Source organism: Schistocerca gregaria, chromosome 2 (genome assembly GCF_023897955.1).
Source record: "Schistocerca gregaria isolate iqSchGreg1 chromosome 2, iqSchGreg1.2, whole genome shotgun sequence".
NCBI classification, from domain to species: domain Eukaryota; kingdom Metazoa; phylum Arthropoda; class Insecta; order Orthoptera; family Acrididae; genus Schistocerca; species Schistocerca gregaria.
In genome coordinates, this window is record NC_064921.1 from 866,773,923 (window position 1) to 866,792,998 (window position 19,076).

Genomic DNA, 19,076 nt, shown 5'->3' on the forward strand with positions numbered 1-19,076 from the left:
CAAATGCCAGTTCTCTAAATTTTCTCAGTAGTGCTTCTCGGAAACAATGTCGCATTCCCTCCAGGGATTCCATTTGAGTTCCCGAAGCATCTCCGTAACACTTACGTATTGTTCGAACTTACTGGTAACAAATCTATCAGCTCGCCTCTGAATTGCTTCGATGTCTTCCTTCAATACGACCTGGTACGGATCCCAAAGATTCGAGCAGTGCTCAAGAATAAGTTGAACTAGCGTCGTATATGCTGTTTCCTAAAATTCTCCCAATAAACCGAAGTCGACCATTCGTCTGCCCTGTCATAGTTCTCTCTTACTCGTTGCACCTCATTTCGCTTTGCAGCGTCACGACCAGATATTTAAACGACTTGACTGTGTGAAGCAGGACACTAACAACAATACACTAACCGAATATTAGAGGTTTGATCTTCAGTTCTGTGAAAATTATAAGGGCAAGAAAATGGCGAAAATCTAATGTTTCGCCTTACGAAAAAGAAATTTGTTTTTATCGCAAATTCCAACACCTATAACGATATTTATGTCTTTCACTAGGTCGAATAAATATACCTGCTTCCTGTGTTGCGACGTCACCCAGGTTTACTGGCTTATTTAATCGATAAGTCGCCAAAAAGTAAACAAAGGCTGTTACTAAAATTTTTATCGGTTGTCCTTGGGTACTGCCATTGTAAAACACTTCAGTTTTCTAATAAAATGATGGGTATCCTGAAGTTGGTCAAACGTGTATCTAAATTAATGGAAATTGTGTAGAATACAGGTATCTGATATTTCTTATTTTAACGCTTAATAGCCCAGTAATCGGGAAGGAAACAATTGTATTTCGCATAAAATGAACAAGGAGCTTTTAGGGCAGGTCAAGGTGAACGGAAGTCGTAAACAGCTAGCTATTACTAACTTCGGCGGTCTATCGATGATTATTAAAAGTAGGAGTAAAATTACGGCAATATCCGAACGGAGACGCAAGAAATAAACGTATGAAAACGGTTAAATACGAAGAGGTGTACACAGCGTTGCTTGTTTGGTTCACAATGTTAGCTGTCAGAATATTCCCACATAATGAGTTTCATTGCTGGAAAGAGCTGATGGAAAACAAAAGGCTATTATTCTATCTTCAATTCCATGTTGGATAGAACATTTCAGGTAATAGATCTCAAAAGATTTTGCTGTGAATCTACCCACGTACAGACGATTATGACTCCAGCTTATGTGCAATCTACTTTCGCTTCAATACTTGAACAATGAATTGCAGAAGATGTCTTAAGCGTAAACAAAAATAGTTATTTTTCCATTGTAATGCAATTAAACCATTTAGAAGCAAAGTTGTTACTTAAAAGATCACGGTATTGGTAGGATACAGTTTGGATAGACGTGATAAACTACGATTAAAACCATAGTGTTTTAAACATGTAAGAACGCCACCTGACAAAAGTGGCCGCTGCGTTCACCCAATAAATTCTCACTAATATATTTTTTCCCATTCACGACGAAATTCCTTTAAAACTAAAACGATTTTCATCCCTTCAGAACCCGTTATTCGATTTTCAGTGTATGTTTATTTTTCAGACCGATTTCCAAATAGAATAGCATCACTTGCAACGCAAACTATTCATTTTGAGTTGTGCTAGTAGTACACATACATGAGGTCAGAAAAATTTCCTATTTACAAACATCCGAAAAAGAAAATCCGTCGTCCGGAGCTCGTGGTCGTGCGGTAGCGTTCTCGCTCCCCGCCCCAGGGTTCTCAGGTTCGATTCCCAGCGGGGTCAGGGATTTTCTCTGCCTCATGATGACTGGGTGTTGTATGATGTCCTTCGGTTACTTAGGTTTAAGTAGTTCAAAGTTCTAGGGGACTGATGACCATAGATGTTAAGTCCCATAGTGCTCAGAGCCATTTTTTAGATAATGCATCACTGAAAATGTGCGAATACATCTAAATGAAATAATTTTCTTGTAGAAATCTTTTTTTCTCATTCAACAGGAATGTTGAAAATTTGACATTTTTGTCATTTTAAAGTAAAACGTCCTCCACACAGCTGTGGGATACAGCACGCTGATGCAACTATCGTACACTCAAAAATGACAAATTACTTAAAACTGACCAATGATGGCATATAAATCTATTTAAAAAAATTGCTGATGAAGTAGTGTCGTTTAATAAGTTCAGTACTTATTTATTGATATTACTAGAAAAATCTTACGTAACAGTAACACTGATCGACGGTAAGAAAAGTTTAACTGATGATCATAACGAAATAACAATCGTCTGTGTCGTTCCACATTGGCAATAGGTGTAGGAATGAAGATGCCTCAAAAGAGCGAAACGTGTCAGTGAAGCTTAGGCTGCTTTTGCAGCCTAGATTATTTTTCCTACTGGAAATATATCACGGTTGCTGTATCGTAGATGCAGAGTGGGAGAACTTATAAAATACGACAGTTATTGTGAATCAGTGTCCATAATATTAAGGCAATCGACCTGAAGTCTTTCTCTCCTTCCATCCCCCCCCCCCCCTCCCGCCTCTCTCTCTCTCTTTCTCTTACACACACACACACACACACACACACACACACAAGCAAACCAAACCCAATTCGATATAATGGACTAGGGAAATGGCGTCGTTTGGTAGTAAATGTAGTAAATGCAGAAATACTTCCAAAAAATGTACTCGTTGTGTAGCAAACATTGACAGAATACGAGCTTCCTGATTACCGAACCAGATTTGTGACAGATTCAGAACTTCACTGCTGATAGAGCCGAACAGGTCGCTCTTAACGACAAAGAATTAACTGATGGAGAGGTACTCTCGGGAGTACAGGAATAGGTGTGTGGGGGCGTTACCACCGCGAGGGATTAGCCGAGCGGTCTGAGGCGCTACAGTGATGGACTGAGTGGCTGGTCCCGGCGGAGTTTCCAGTACTCCCTCGGGCATGGGTGTATGTGTTCGTCCTTAGGATAATTTAAGTTAAGTAGTGTGTAAGCATAGGGAATCATGACCTTAGCAGTTAAGTCCCATAGGATTTCACACACATTTGAACATTTGGGGCGTTGCTGTTTACAATACACAAATGATGAAGTAGATAACTGCGGAATCTCTATGCGGTTAAGTTGTTTACAAGAACGCAAAAAACACCAGAAGATCACAGCCAATTGTGGAAAGCGCTACAGAGGAGCGATGGTTTATGTAGAGACAAGCGGCGGATCCTGAACTTAAATAAATGTAACGTATTGTGCATAAATAAGCGAAGAACTCCGCAGCTATACGATTATACTATTGTGCGGGCCCTTGGAAACAGTAACTACAGTAAAATATCTAGGATTAATTATCTGGAGCGACAACAGGTGGGAAGACCACACAAAACAAACTCCAGGAAAATCAGACACCGGGATGAGTTCAGCTGGCAGATTGTTAAGGAAATGTAAGTCATTCACGAAAAAAGTGGCTTACAGAACACTTGTTCGACCGATTCTCTTTAGTACTACGTATCAGTCTGGGATACTTACCGTGTTGGATTGACAGAAGAGATACGCAAGATCCAAGGAAGAGCTGCGCGTTTCGTCAGTCGGCGCATGAGTACTACAGAAATGCTCAGCAAAACTCCATTGTTTACTAATGAAATTTCAAGGGAGAGTACGTTCCGGGAGGAGAAGGGCAGCAATACATTCCTCCAATAGACGTCTGGCGAAATGAGTACAACGAGAAAATACGGCGGTTCACTGGCAATAATTCTTCTCCCGCCCAATTCGTGAATCGAACAGGAGGGCAACCGGTCGTGGCACCAGAAGAACATTCCCCCACGAATCGCAAGAAGTTTTGAGGAGTATAGGCGTAGATGTCTACGTTGTGTTTCAAGTATCTTGGCAAGGCATTTCGTCATCCGTGACATGCAAAACTGAAGGAAGGCGTGGTTACTGGATACGATATTCGCAAAATGATATTCTATTTCAATTTTGAGTTTAATAAGTGAGTGACTGCGAGGCTTGACAATCGTTCAGGAAGCTATTACTAAATTTCTTAAGCAGTAAAAAAGATTCATGTAATATGTTGTGGTGAAACAAGCGCTGTATCATTTGAGAGATACAGAGGAGAGCTAGTGGCCCGGGACTTCCCCCAGTTCACTGCTACTAGCACCACGTCATCATAACGCGCTCTGCGTAGCATACAAAGTATTTCGCCATAATCTGAGGATGAAACTAGAAGCTGAAGTAGCTTTTCCGTGCTTTGTCAACATATGCTTCAGTATATTAATGTTAAAACTGAGAAACATCAGAATGATCAGATGGATATGTTTCATAAATGTATTGTTTTAAAAAAGAAACATGTGACGATGAATAATAAAGCCAGAAAGCCAAAGGTTGTTCAGAATGTGCAAATGTATATCACAAATCAACTGTTAAAAGTCTCACCTTGATCGGAATAATATTTTGCTAAAAGAGGCGTTTTACGAAAAAATGAAGGCGCTAAATATTAGATTCAGAAAGATGAAAATTCATAAGAAGTATTCAGTTTGATATAACGGCACTTTAACTGAGTGACCTCACTAAGCTACCACTAATTGTTTTCAAGTAATTTACTACAAGCTAAATTTGGAAGTAAAACGTCCTTATTTGTAATGAATTAAGTATCATTAATGTTAATGATTGAAAGTTTTGATTTCACCCATCAAATAATAAAGCTATAACAAGTGTCAAGACTTTAAAAAATGTTCAAATGTGTGTGAATTCCTATGGGACCAAACTGCTGATGTCATCGGTCCCTAAAGTTACACACTACTTAAATTAACTTATGCTAAGAACTTCACACACGCACGCACACACACACCCATGCCGAGGGAGGACTCGAACCTCCGGCGGGAGGGGCCGCGCATTTCGTGATATGACGCCTCAAACCACGCGGTCACTCCGCGTGGCTTTTGAGACTTTAACGTCACAATACAAGGTCTCTTAAATATGTAGTTCATATGTGACAAGCCAGGCCGCTAGCAAATGCATGTTTTCGGTACATACTGGTAGTGAACTCGCGAGGACTGTACAAAGTTCTGGATCGTTTGGATTTCTGAAGGCACACTTCGCACTCAGTTATCAATCGGTCCGCGTCAGTCAAACGCACGCACATACTAAACGTATGTTCGGTAAGAGTAGGAAGTGAACTCCTGAGGACTGTAGACCGTCCAGGATGGCTCAGATTTCACGTAAATAACTGTTTGAGTGTCACCCGTGATGTTGACAAAACCGCGTGGCAAGTGGTGAAACTATTTTCCACTTAGGGGTGTAGTGAGCAATGGACTCTGATGATTAGCAGTCAGGCAGAAGACTATTTTAATTGGAACCTAATAGTAGAGGTAGCCTCTGAACTGCTCATAGTGCTTTTTATGATAGGGACATTATTATTATTATTTCTTTCCAAGGGGGAGGTTACCATGAGAAAAATATAGAATAATCAACGAAAGGATAATGTTCTACGAGTCGGGGCGTGGAATCTCAGAAGCTTGAACGTGGTAGGGAAACAAGAAAATCTGAAAAGGGAAATGCAAAGGCTCAATCTAGATATAGTAGGAGTCAGTGAAGTGAAGTGGAAGGAAGACAAGGATTTCTGGTCAGACGAGTATCGGGTAATATCAACAGCAGCAGAAAATGGTATAACAGGTGTAGGATTCGTTATGAATAGGAAGGTAGGGCAGAGGGTGTGTTACTGTGAACACTTCAGTGACCGGGTTGTTCTAATCAGAATCGACAGCAGACCAACACCGACAACGATAGTTCAGGTATACATGCCGGCGTCACAAGCTGAGATGTACAGATAGAGAAAATGTATGAGAATATTGAAAGGGTAATGCAGTATGTAAAGGGAGACGAAAATCTAATAGTCGTGGGCGACTGGAATGCAGTTGTAGGGGAAGGAGTAAAAGAAAAGGTTACAGAAGAATATGGGCTTGGGACAAGGAATGAAAGAGGAGAAAGACTAATTGAGTTGTGTAACAAGTTTCAGCTGGAATGCAGTTGTAGGGGAAGGAGTAAAAGAAAAGGTTACAGAAGAATATGGGCTTGGGACAAGGAATGAAAGAGGAGAAAGACTAATTGAGTTGTGTAACAAGTTTCAGCTAGTAATAGCGAATACCCTGTTCAAGAATCACAAGAGGAGGAGGTATACTTGGAAAAGGCCAGGAGATAAGGGAAGACTTCAATTAGATTACATAATGGTCAGACAGAGATTCCGAAATCAGATACTGGATTGTAAGGCGTACCCAGGAGCAGATATAGACTCAGATCACAATATAGTAGTGATGAAGAGTAGGCTGAAGTTCAAGACATTAATCAGGAAGAATCAAAATGCGAAGAAGTGGAATACGGAAGTTCTAAGGAATGACGAGATACGTTCGATGTTCTCTAACGCTATAGATTCAGCAATAAGGAATAGCGCAGTAGGCAACACAGTTCAAGAGGAATGGACGTCTCTAAAAAGGGCCATCACAGAAGGAAGGAAACCATAAGTACAAAGAAGGTAGCTGCGAAGAAACCATGGGTAACTTTAGTTGATTTATCAAAGGAGGAAGCACAAACATGTTCCGGGAAAATCAGGAATAGGAAGTGCAGGGAAGCTAAGACGAAATGGCTGCAGGAAAAATGTGAAGACATCGAAAAAGATATGATTGTCGGAGGGACAGACTCAGCGTACAGGAAAGTCAAAACAACCTCTGGTGACATTAAAAGCAACGGAGGTAACATTAAGAGTGCAACGGGAATTCCAGTGTTAAATGCAGAGGAGAGAGCAGATAGGTGGAAAGAATACATTGAAAGCGTGTATAAGGGTGAAGATTTGACTGATGTGATAGAAGAAGAAACAGGAGTCGATTTAGAAGAGGCAGGGGATCCAGTGTTGGAATCGGAATTTAAAAGAGCTTTGGAGGACGTACTGTAAAATAAGGCAGAAGGGATAGATAACATTCCATCAGAATTTCTGAAATCATTAGGATAAGTGGCAACAAAACGACTATTCACGTTGGTGTGTAGAGTATATGAGTCTGGCGACATATCATCTGACTTTCGGAAAAGCATTGTCCACACAATTCCGAAGACGGCAAGAGCTGACAAGTGCGAGAATTATCGCACAATCAGCTTAACAGCTCATGCATCGAAGCTGCTTACAAGAATAATATACAGAAGAATGGAAAAGAAAATTGAGAATGCGCTAGGTGACGATCAGTTTGGCTTTAGGAAAAGAAAAGGCACGAGAGAGGCAATTCTGACGTTACGGTTAATAATGGAAGCAAGGCTAAAGAAAAATCAAGACACGTTCATAGGATTTGTCGACTTGGAAAAAGCGTTCGACAATATAAAATGGTGCAAGCTGTTCAAGATTCTGAAAAAAGTAGGGGTAAGCTATAGGGGGAGACGCGTCATATACAATATGTACAACAACCAAGAGGGAATAATAAGAGTGGACGATCAAGAACGAAGTGCTCGTATTAAGAAGGGCGTAAGACAAGGCTGTAGCCTTTCGCCCCTACTCTTTAATCTGTACATCGAGGAAGCAATGATGGAAATAAAAGAAAGGTTCAGGAGTGGAATTAAAATACAAGGTGAAAGGATACCAATGATACGATTCGCTGATGACATTGCTATCCTGAGTGAAAGTGAAGATCTGCTGAACGGAATAAACAGTCTAATGAGTACACAGTATGGTGTGAGAGTAAATCGGAGAAAGACGAAGGTAATGAGAAGTGGTGGAAATGAGAGCAGCGAGAAACTTAACATCAGGATTGATGGTCACGAAGTCGATGAAGTTAAGGAAATCTGCTACCTAGGCAGTAAAATAACCAATGACGGAAGGAGCAAGGAGGACATCAAAAGCACACTCGCTATGGCAAGAAAGGCATTTCTGGCCAAGAGAAGTCTACTAATATCAAATACCGGCCTTAATTTGAGGAAGAAATTTCTGAGGATGTACGTCTGGAGTACGTCATTGTATGGTAGTGAAACATGGACTGTGGGAAAACCGGAACAGAAGCGAATCGGAGAATTTGAGATGTAGTGCTATAGACGAATGTTGAAAATTAGGTGGACTGATAAGGTAAGGAATGAGGAGGTTGTACGCAGAATCGGAGAGAAAAGGAATATGTGGAAAACACTGGTAAGGAGAAGGGACAGGATGATAGGACATCTGCTAAGACATGAGGGAATGACTTCCATGGTACTAGAGGTAGCTGTAGAGGGCAAAAACTGTAGAGGAAGACAGAGATTGGAATACGTCAAGCAAATAATTGAGGACGTAGGTTGCAAGTGCTACTCTGAAATGAAGAGGTTGGCACAGGAAAGGAATTCGTGGCGGGCCGCATCAAACCAGTCAGTAGACTGATGACAAAAAAAATGACTCCTGTAGTTGATAGTATAATTGATATCATCTCAACTTTATCCTGATGCTTCAATTCCTTGACTTCCTCAGCCATTTGGATGTATTTTTCAGTTTTTTATCCTGTTATCTTCTGCATATTTGTTGCATTGGGTATGGATATTTCGATTAGTTGTGTAACTTCTTTTTTTTTTCGTGGGTGAGTATGATGACAGGTTTGTTATGTGGTGTTGTTTTATCTGTTATAATAGTTCTGTTCCAGTATAATTTGTATTTATCATTCTCCAGTACATTTTGTGGTGCATACTTGTATGTGGGAACGTGTTGTTTTATTAGTTTATGTTGTATGGCAAGTTGATGATGTATTATTTTTGGTACATTGTCATGTCTTCTGGTGTATTCTGTATTTGCTAGTATTGTATATCCGCTTGTGATGTGATCTACTGTTTCTATTTGTTGTTTGCATTTATCTGTTGTGGTATTGGGATCATTAATAATATCCTTGCTGTAATATCTGGTGTTTATTGTTTGATCCTGTATTGCAGTATTCTTCCGTCTCACTGTATATATTGCCTTTTCTTAGCCATGTGTTGGATGCGTCTCGATCGATGTGCGGCTGTGTTAGATGATACGGGTGCTTGTACTGTAGTGTTTTCTTTTTCCAGTTTACTTTCTTCGTATCTGTTGATGTTATGTTATCTAAAGGGTTATAGAAGTGGTTATGAAATTGCAATGGTGTAGCCGATGTATTTATATGAGTGATTACTTTGTTTATTTTGCTAGTTTCTGCTCGTTCTATAAAGAATTTTCTCAAATTGTATACCTGTCCATAATGTAGGCTTTTTATGTCAATAAATCCCCCTGCTCCTACCTTTCTGCTTAAGGTGAATCTTATTATTATTATTATTAATATTATTATTATTACCAGGAAAATTACCATGTTTGTGAGTGTGAACTTTTACTGAATATATTAATCAGTTAGAACTCAGAACTTTTATTTATGATCGTAATACCTGATCTCGCTGAGTAAATAGCTAGTAGGAACATTTTCTTTCAGTGAGCACAACAAGAAATTGGACTTGCAGACTTGAATCTATGTTGAGTATGTTCTCCATCATTTTGTGGATGACGGCAAAAACAGTTTTGAAGCTCTTGTTAAAACACGGCGACGAATATATTTATAATATTTTTATTCAACCCGACGCCCCACAGTGTCGTTAGTAGCTATGACAGTTCAAGCTGTCAGGCTGTCTGATGAGCATCTCGATTCACTTTTTTAAGAGTCATTTTGACTTTTTTCCGAAAATAAATTTGCGTTGTGCAGTTTAGGAAACAATGTGACCTGTTTCATCAAGACATCAAGGGAAATCTGTATCAGAGCCGTTGGAAATAACAAGGCGATGGGATATTGTTGTTGTTTACTTTGTAAGTGGGCTGTGTCTGTGTTGGCAGCGCTGTGTAGCGCTTTGTATCTGATCTCTGACTGCGCTTTCTTTGTAAGAGACTCTGTGGGTGGTTGGACTCGTTGTTGGAAGTTAATTGCCAGTAGTGTTGGGCAGCTGGCAGTTAGTCGCCAGCAGTGATGGAAGTACTGTTGGGCAGTTAGAGGTGAACAGCCAGCAGTGATGGATGTTATATGTGAGAAGTTTGCATTGATGGAGGGTAGAGGTCTGAAGTGTCATCGTAGGCTAACGATTTGTACATGTTCGACTTGGAGATTGAATATTATTCATGATTATATACCTTTGTACTAGATATTGATGATGATGGTTAGTGTTTAACGTCCCGTCGACAACGAGGTCATTAGAGACGGAGCACAAGCTCGGGTTAGGGAAGGATTGGGAAGGAAATCGGCCGTGCCCTTTCAGAGGAACCATCCCGCCATTTGCCTGAAACGACTTAGGGAAATCACGGAAAACCTAAATCAAAATGGCTGGAGACGGGATTGAACCGTCGTCCTCCCGAATGCGAGTCCAGTGTGCTAACCACTGCGCCACCTCGCTCGGTGTACTAGATATTAATGATGATTTATATTCGTCTTTGAACTGGATGTCACATTATTTAGGTAAAAAAATACATTATTTGGTTTGCAACAAAATCTTTCCTTTGCTAACCAGATGCCTATTAGTAGTTAGTTCTTCAGTAGTTAGAAACTTTTATTTATCTGGCAGTTTTGACGCTCACTGCATTTCAGTAGTTCGCGTAATGAAAGTTTTTGTGAGGTAAGTGCTTAATGAAATGTATAGGTTATTGTTAAGATTTCTTTTTAGTCAGGGCCATTCTTTTGAATTAATTATTTGAAGTCAGATTGTAATTTTTTCGAGCAGTCAGACATTCATTTAAATAAAGAAGTTTCAACTTACCGAGGAGTGCAACAGACCGTTCTTCGAAGAAAAAACCATATTACGCGCTTGGATGAGAGGGAAGACAATTGACACATTATTTCTGTGTAATAAAGGTGTTTTATGTTTATACTTCCATAACATTTTCATACAGAAAAATTATTGTTAATTACAATTTGTGTGATTTGGTAATTGGCTAGAGTATAACAAGTCAGATTACTGATGGTACCAAATTAAAGTTTGAATTCAAAAGAAAATAGAATGTTAAGCTACTACCTTCCAAAGAGTATGAAAACTATATTTTTTCGATGGACTATATTAATAGCCTCTTTTTTAAAATGACGCTTGTAGTCTCACAAATTGTCTGTCAGACTCTATATGTTAAATCGTCGACCAGTTATATGTACAAGCAGTTTTACAAGTTGTTCTATGTGTTAAAATACGTGTTTGCAATGTGGCTGTAGAAACTATACCGTTTTTTTTCCCTTGTAAAGGCCGATCACGGGGAGAATAAGTGGTGCTTTTGAAGTCGTGCCGCGTTGTCGTATATCTGGTCACAAATCGTAAAGCGGCAAAGCCATTCATCCCTCAGAGTAATGTACACTTTTTTTCATATTTCATCTTTTGTTGTTTTATGGTAATTTTGGTAGCTTACTTTACTGAGAATTGTTTTCAGTTGTGTTATTAATGTCATGTTGAGACTCTGTGAGCTTTGAGGAGAACGAAATTTCAGCGAGAATTTGTGGTGGATTATTCACATCAAGTGAATGTTGTGGTTTATGAAGACCAGGAAGATTATTTCTACCACGTAAAATATTTTTGCTTACGAGATTTTAAGTGAGAAGAAATCTTCGCACAACAATTGAAAGTAGAAAAGAATCGTCCCTGCTTTAAGTATCCTAAATTCTTTCTCTTCTCAAGCTGTTGAAAGTCGAACCTGCAAACGAAGAAAAATTCTAATTTACGTGTCGACGATGACACTACTCCACACTGATCGCTCACTTTAAGTTGCCCCTTTATGGAGGAGGCTGGAAGTTAAGTCTAGTGATCACCTCCTAGCACATTTAGTTTCTTTACGTCCATCGTTTTGACTTTGGAGGTCTTGGAGACCACGGCCGCCACGGCCGTTCACTAATGTAAGAAAATGAAACACCTACAGCCGTCCTTGTGATCTTATTTATACACTCCTGGAAATGGAAAAAAGAACACATTGACACCGGTATGTCAGACCCACCATACTTGCTCCGGACACTGCGAGAGGGCTGTACAAGCAATGATCACACGCACGGCACAGCGGACACACCAGGAACCGCGGTGTTGGCCGTCGAATGGCGCTTGCTGCGCAGCATTTGTGCACCGCCGCCGTCAGTGTCAGCCAGTTTGCCGTGGCATACGGAGCTCCATCGCAGTCTTTAACACTGGTAGCATGCCGCGACAGCGCGAACGTAAACCGTATGTGCAGTTGACGGACTTTGACCGAGGGCGTATAGTGGGCATGCGGGAGGCCGGGTGGACGTACCGCCGAATTGCTCAACACGTGGGGCGTGAGGTCTCCACAGTACATCGATGTTGTCGTCAGTGGTCGGCGGAAGGTGCACGTGCCCGTCGACCTGGGACCGGACCGCAGCGACGCACGGATGCACGCCAAGACCGTAGGATCCTACGCAGTGCCGTAGGGGACCGCACCGCCACTTCCCAGCAAATTAGGGACACTGCTGCTCCTGGGGTATCGGCGAGGACCATTCGCAACCGTCTCCATGAAGCTGGGCTACGGTCCCGCACACCGTTAGGCCGTCTTCCGCTCACGCCCCAACATCAACAGTGGCTCCTCACAGCTATAGCGTACAACACAGTTTCGTAGACAAAGGTGGCAATGGGCATATATATTCCGGAGCGAGACGAAGTCAGCCGTGTTTAATCGAACAGAGAAATGCCAAGTTTAAGTGTGTGAGTAGTACTGGATGGCTATAATTAGATTGTAGCTACTCACATAAGTCCAGTGTGACCTGTAATTATCGAATGGGACCAAAATGCTGTAGATGTTCTACACTATTAATACGAAACGGACTTTTGCTGAAAAAAAAGTTCCAATTTTGTCTGTCAGTTGCAGATCTGGCGCTGTGAGTACAGGAGAGAGGTTAAGAAATTTTTCCATCTGTAATGGATTAAGAATAAGACGTGGGGTAAGAGGTCAAACAAATGAGAAAGGCATTATGTTGACACACGAAAAAAAAATAGAAACCCCAAGAAGGAGATGTACGACATAAATAAAAGCTGGTTGGTATCTTTATATATCTGAAAGATGACGTCTGTTCGTATTTCGCTCCAGTCGCATAACAGTGGAATCTGGAAATTTGTGGTAAGTTCCTATTGGACCAAACTACTGAGGTCATCGGTCCCTACGCTTACACGCTACTTAATCTAACTTAAAATAACTTACGCTAAAAACAACACAGACGCCCATGCCCGAGGGAGGACTCGAATCCCCGACGGGGGGCAGCCGCGGGAACCTTGGCAAGGCGCCCTGACCGGGCGGCTACCTCTCGCGGCCCACAAGAGTGGCGCTGGCAACGTGACTTTGAGGATGCAAACGAGGTTTGCTTTAAACAAAAACACGCTCTGTAATGGTCGTGAGCGTTAGTTACCTCCGAATTTGAACGCTGTGACTTGATGTTAGTCAAGAGTGTCTTTAAGACGACGAAGACACCATAATCATCAGCTCACTGAGTTTGAACGAGATAGTGTAGATGGCTACGAGAATCTGTCAGCGTATGGCTGCGGCCAATCATACTACTTATGCAGCAGAAATTCGAGCGGTAGTTGGTACCACAGTTACGCGACGAATTGTTATAAACCACCCGGTAGCTGCATTCCAGTCACCAGAAACCACTGCCATTTGTGACTTCAGTGGGTTCAATCGAAAGACCATTGGAGGTTTAAGTGGAGATGCGTTGAGTTTCCTAATGAAAGCTGGTTCTGATTCGGTGCCAGTGGTGGCCGTGTGTTGCCTTATCCTACAATAAATCTGTCTGAGGCCTAGACGCACTCTGCCTTTTCCTGAAGTTATAGCCTGGAGAACCATTTCTCGTAACAGCAGGTTCACTCTCGTGGTTACCCCACGCACCGTGAGTGCAAGTTTGTACGTCAGTCTGATGATTCGACCTGTTGTGTTTCCATTGATTAACAGCATTTCTGGGGGGTGGGGTTCCAAGAGGATAACGCTCACCTATATACCGCCGTTGTGTCCATACATGCTGTATAGGGTGTCGACATGTCGCCTCGGCCTGCTCGATCATATATCTGTCTCCCATGGAGCGTGTTTGGGACATACCACAAACTGATATCCGGTACCTGTATGATACAATGCATGCACCTTTGCGAACTGGCATTCAGCAATCTGGCGGTTTCACCAATTATTAATGCACCTGCATTCCAGATTTGGAATGGCTTTTCTCGCACTTACATTAAGCTGTGAACTAGTGACGTTAATCACCTAAATATGTTACCTAGTAAAATGTACTCCCCAAATTTTATTACTCAACATTAATTATTTCTTGATGTTGCTATTTTTTCCGTTACTGTATTTTTAATGACAGCCACTTACACAGTTCGTTCAGTTTGAGCACTGGTGACATAGACGAGATGCTGTACTGCGCCAGAATTGCACCTCTTCGCCAAAACTGCAACTAACTTTTTTGCAACGTAGATCGGTTACACGTGAACGTATTAGCATATATAACAAGTTTCGCTGCCATAGATAGTTACATCCCACACTGAACTTCCGTGAGTAGTAGCACTTTAATTAAAATAGATATGACTGGATGGTGTGGAAAAAAAAAAGCAGAAGAGAACTGAGAACAGGAAAAATAAGAGATGAGAAGAATGGTTAATTGCAAAGGTAAAACTACTGGGCTACGCCGGTTGTGCCGTTCGGCACCAAAATTCGGCGCTAGTGTTAATATCCATTCGACTCGATCTCTGCCATCGCTGTCACCGCCGCTGCTGTTGCAACCGTAGCTGCCACAGCTGAAGCTATCTCTCCAATGGCTGATGCTGCTGCTGCTGTAATAGCTACCGAAGTACCTCAGCTGTCAGGTTGCTGCCAACACCGAAGCGTCGACCACCGGTAGCAGTAGACAGTCGTTCCATAAACTCTTGCTTGATGTCTAGGGGTCCTTTAGGAATCCAAGGCTCTATTAACTACAAAGAAACACTTTTAGAGTGGATGTAGGCTTTTCGTCTTACCGATATGGTTTTCATGGACTTTTTATTACAAATTGGCAAAATATATATGGATATATCACAGTTCGTAGTACAATAATTTGAAATCTTTGCGGTGGTGGTCAGAAAATACCTCATGCATAAAATATACGATTTTCAGTGTTACATTTCACCTTCATTACGAAAACAAATTTATACATCCATCATTGCGCCCAGATCATAGAAAATACTTACACATGATTTCTTGGAACGAATTCACAGTTAGGAATTGTGTCATGTTGAAGTAAGATCTGGTATTATATTCCACTTATACTGGATGTGCTTTGAAAGGAGTTAAGGACTCAAACAGGCTTTAGCAGATACACATTCGAGTGATGGTGGTAATGAATCAATTTTTGGTAATGCGGATGATGTGACGCTGATATAGATGTGAGAGAGGAAGATACACAGGTCAGAGATGAGGTGGATGTGAATGAATGTGAAGGAGATGATAATGTTATACAGGAAACTAGTGCCCCTACTCTTGTGTACAGAAGTGTACAGATGGCATTATGACACAGTACCACCTGATGTGAGCAAATAGGCACACGAATGAACTGCTAATATTACACATCGCCTTGAGGACAATTACAAACAATGGCTGATCCTCTCATACTTCCTATCACTGATCACGTTAAATAGTAATGCATACCAATAGTTGTGCACACCCATTTCTTCAGTGCTAGATTTTCTGGTCTACTAATAATAGCTGGTTTACACAAGGTATGTGGGAAACCTTTGAGAGATTTTGCCCAGATGAGTATGGCTTACATATTTTTTGAGCCAAAATAAGCTTTCCAAGATTTCGTGATATGCTGATGGGTCTCCAGTTCTTTGATACTCTTACAAAAGAAGCAAGAAAAGCCGTTTCTCGATAGACATATGAACCTATACGGGCTGTATTTGAATTGTTCGTTGTTACGTGCATTTCATATTAGTTGGACCTTATTTTAGTTGATGAGCACCTGTTTACTTGCAGGGGACAGTGTCAATTCAAGGCGGACATTCCCTTAATCCTGGAAAGTATGGGATAAATGTGCGGGCTGCTATAGATTGTGCACAACTACATGAAGGAAATCTGCTAAATGAAGGGAAATAAATCAATGGAAACGAGAAGTATATGATTTAGATGATTACTTGTGGGGAAGAAGTATGAATATTACCACTGATATTTTTTAAGAAGTTTGCAGCATATCATTATTATTACTATTATTTTTGTGGAAATATTTTACATTTCACCGACATATAGTTACTTGAATTACTTTAGGATCAAAAAGTACACCATACATGTATTATATTTTATCCAGAGCTGATATCATTTGAGGGTTAAGTGGTGAGTGACAGAGGAGTGTTTGTTCTGCACTAAGAGTGAAGATTTAAGAATGTGTGCAGTGGTAAATGTATAAAAGGGATTAACAAGAATTAGTGCGAAAAGACTTACAGGATATAATTTTCAAAATGTAGTAAGTTGTAGAGAATCTTTAACGTTTAAAATCTTTAACGTTTAGAATGTAAAACTGATCAGCAGATGATGATTATTATACTATCGTATACTTGATCATCAGATGCCTGATTTAGAGTGCAGAGTTGCAGATTTAAATCATAAATTTGAGCAGAGGAACAGCAGATAAAAATATTTACGGGTAAAATAGACTATTCGATATTTAGGCAAACAGTCAGTGATTCAATAGTCCAGGAATCATAGGGAGGAGTACTTCACGTCAAAGGTAACCTATGGAATGAAACTGTAAAAAATGAAGGTTTTATTTTGAACAAATATGACAGTTAAACCAAAAAAGCTGAAACTCGCGTTAGGGAGCACCAAAACAGGAGAATGTAATTTGGAGAATAAGCCTAAAGATCAAGGTGGAAATCTGTGACGTTGGATGTAATGCGTGTGAGAACCTTAATAGTGGTGAACAAAGTACACGTAAATTCATGTGGAACGTGCTTTTTGGCGTCCGTATGGATATTTCTTAATGTTTTGAGGAAATGGAAACCAGTTGTGAAGTTTAATCCGTTGGCAGATGAGATGAAGTTTATTATAGGGTATAATTCATAGTGATGATGGCAGATCAGCCGTGTACTCCACTTATGAGTGATGGGTGCAATTCTAAGGTGGCAACTGCTTATAACACATGTGGTCAGACTTACAAGCATAATAAGTAGCTGAAGAAATTCTGTTATAAATTTTGTGTACCATGAGGGATTGTAGAACAACCTCACAAAAAAGCTGCAACGTTAAGGCATACACGAACAGCGGATATGAAAGAATTTAACTGTTTAAACATATACGAAAATATCGTCTTTTCCAAATGAGAAAGAAATTACAAAAAACGTGGGTTGCTCAGAGAAAATATTGTGTTTTCCATGTAAGAAAAAAAGAGAAATAATGAATAATTTTTTTGTATTTTCGTAGGTCCTTACAGACTCCCGGTTTAAGGGAAAAGAGTTTATTAGTTCAGTAAACCATGTATTGGTTGTGAATATAATAATTATTTATGCATTAATCTACATCTGCTTTACACGTGAAATTTGACAGAAAGAGGAGAGGTAGAGTTTCTTAAGAAAAATGTCATAAGCTAGATGTCAGCTGCTAATAAGTAAAGGAATATGAATTCGATTAAATGAAGTATTGTTACATGTTGAAAAAGAGTCTTCTACTATAATGTCCAGATATGTTGAAATTATAATGTGTGGTGGTTACTGTGTGAAGAAAAACTTGTTGAAACACAGTGTAACCTTCAAGTAGGCACTGTGTTGTGGTTATTGTTCTTATCGAACATTAGTAACACAGTCTAACACAAATAAAAAACTTAAAGTACAAAAAATTGCAGTTTTTGGAGCAAGCCATAGTGCTGCTCCTGAGGACCTGAGCGATGACATCATTTAAGAACAGAGGTCCTTCCTGGATGATATGTTGTGTTCTAGGAAGCCATGAAGGTGGAGTCCATAGATGTATTCTGACTAAGACATTTCGCGAAGTTTATGCATATACCTATATGACTCAAGGCAGAGTATAGCACTTGTTCAATTTTTTTCTTCTTGTAATGGACGTGATTTTTGTGTATGAACACCTATTCGTTGTTGCCTTTCTCGGCAGTGTTATATAATTGCTGTTAGACAGTGGTTCATACTCGAAGACAGAAGGCGGAAAGAGGACAATAGAAATTGAGTTCTTGTTTGAATGTTGAGCAGTTTGAGTGTATAGGAATGTATAGTACCGAAAGTAATATTAAAATGTAAAATGGAGTTTGCATTTTCTGGTAATTAACATAGGAACAGAAGTGTCAGACTGAATAGTTCGATTAAGTGAATGAGTAAAAATAGGTGAAGAATTTAAGGGTGATTAAAAAAAAGTAAATATTGGGAACTCTTACTGTCTTTCTATCTTTCAGACTGTAAACTTTGGAATCAGGACCAGAAAGCATTCCTGTTCTGTTATTTTGAATGATAAACGACGTTAACAATTCAAGTTAAACTGTATAAAGGACCGTTCAGAAAGATTCTGTAACAACTGAACAGTTATAGAATTAAAGAAAGATAAGTTTTAAGTACATACAGTACAAATATGTGTAGATGCATTACAGTTTTATGATTTAGAACCAGAAAAGACGTTTATATGAGATATTTCCTTCACAAAAAAGTGAAGTTTACGGAGATTCCCATTTAACGCAATGAAATAAATGTGTGAGAACTGTGGTATGGAAGGCGAATGGCTGACCTCGATTCGTTGGGAGAGTGGTTTATTTGTAAAGGAGACCGCTTATAGCAAAATGGTGCGACCTATTCTTGAGTCCTGCTCGATTGTCTGGGATCACTAGATCGGATTGAAGGAAGATATCGAAGCAATTCAGGGGAGAGCTGCTAGATCTGTTACTGGTAGGTTCGAACGTTATGTAAGTGTTTGGTGACGCTTCGGGAACTCAAATGGGAATGAGAGGAGGCGACATCCTCTTCGAAAAACGCTATTGAGAAAATATAGAGAATCAGTATTTGAAGCTGATTGCCGAACTATTCTACTACTGTCAACATACACTGCGCACAAGGTCCACGAAAATAGGGTACGAGAAATTAGGGCTCATTCGGAGGCATATAGAAAATTGTTTTTCCCTCG

General features: G+C 40.2%; 1 protein-coding gene across 4 annotated transcripts in view; it reads right to left on the reverse strand.

The window, feature by feature from the left end:
• Positions 1-19,076, reverse strand: part of LOC126335244 (adenylate cyclase type 8) — a 1,717,934-nt gene that overhangs the window by 835,576 nt on the left and 863,282 nt on the right. The window lies entirely within an intron of this gene.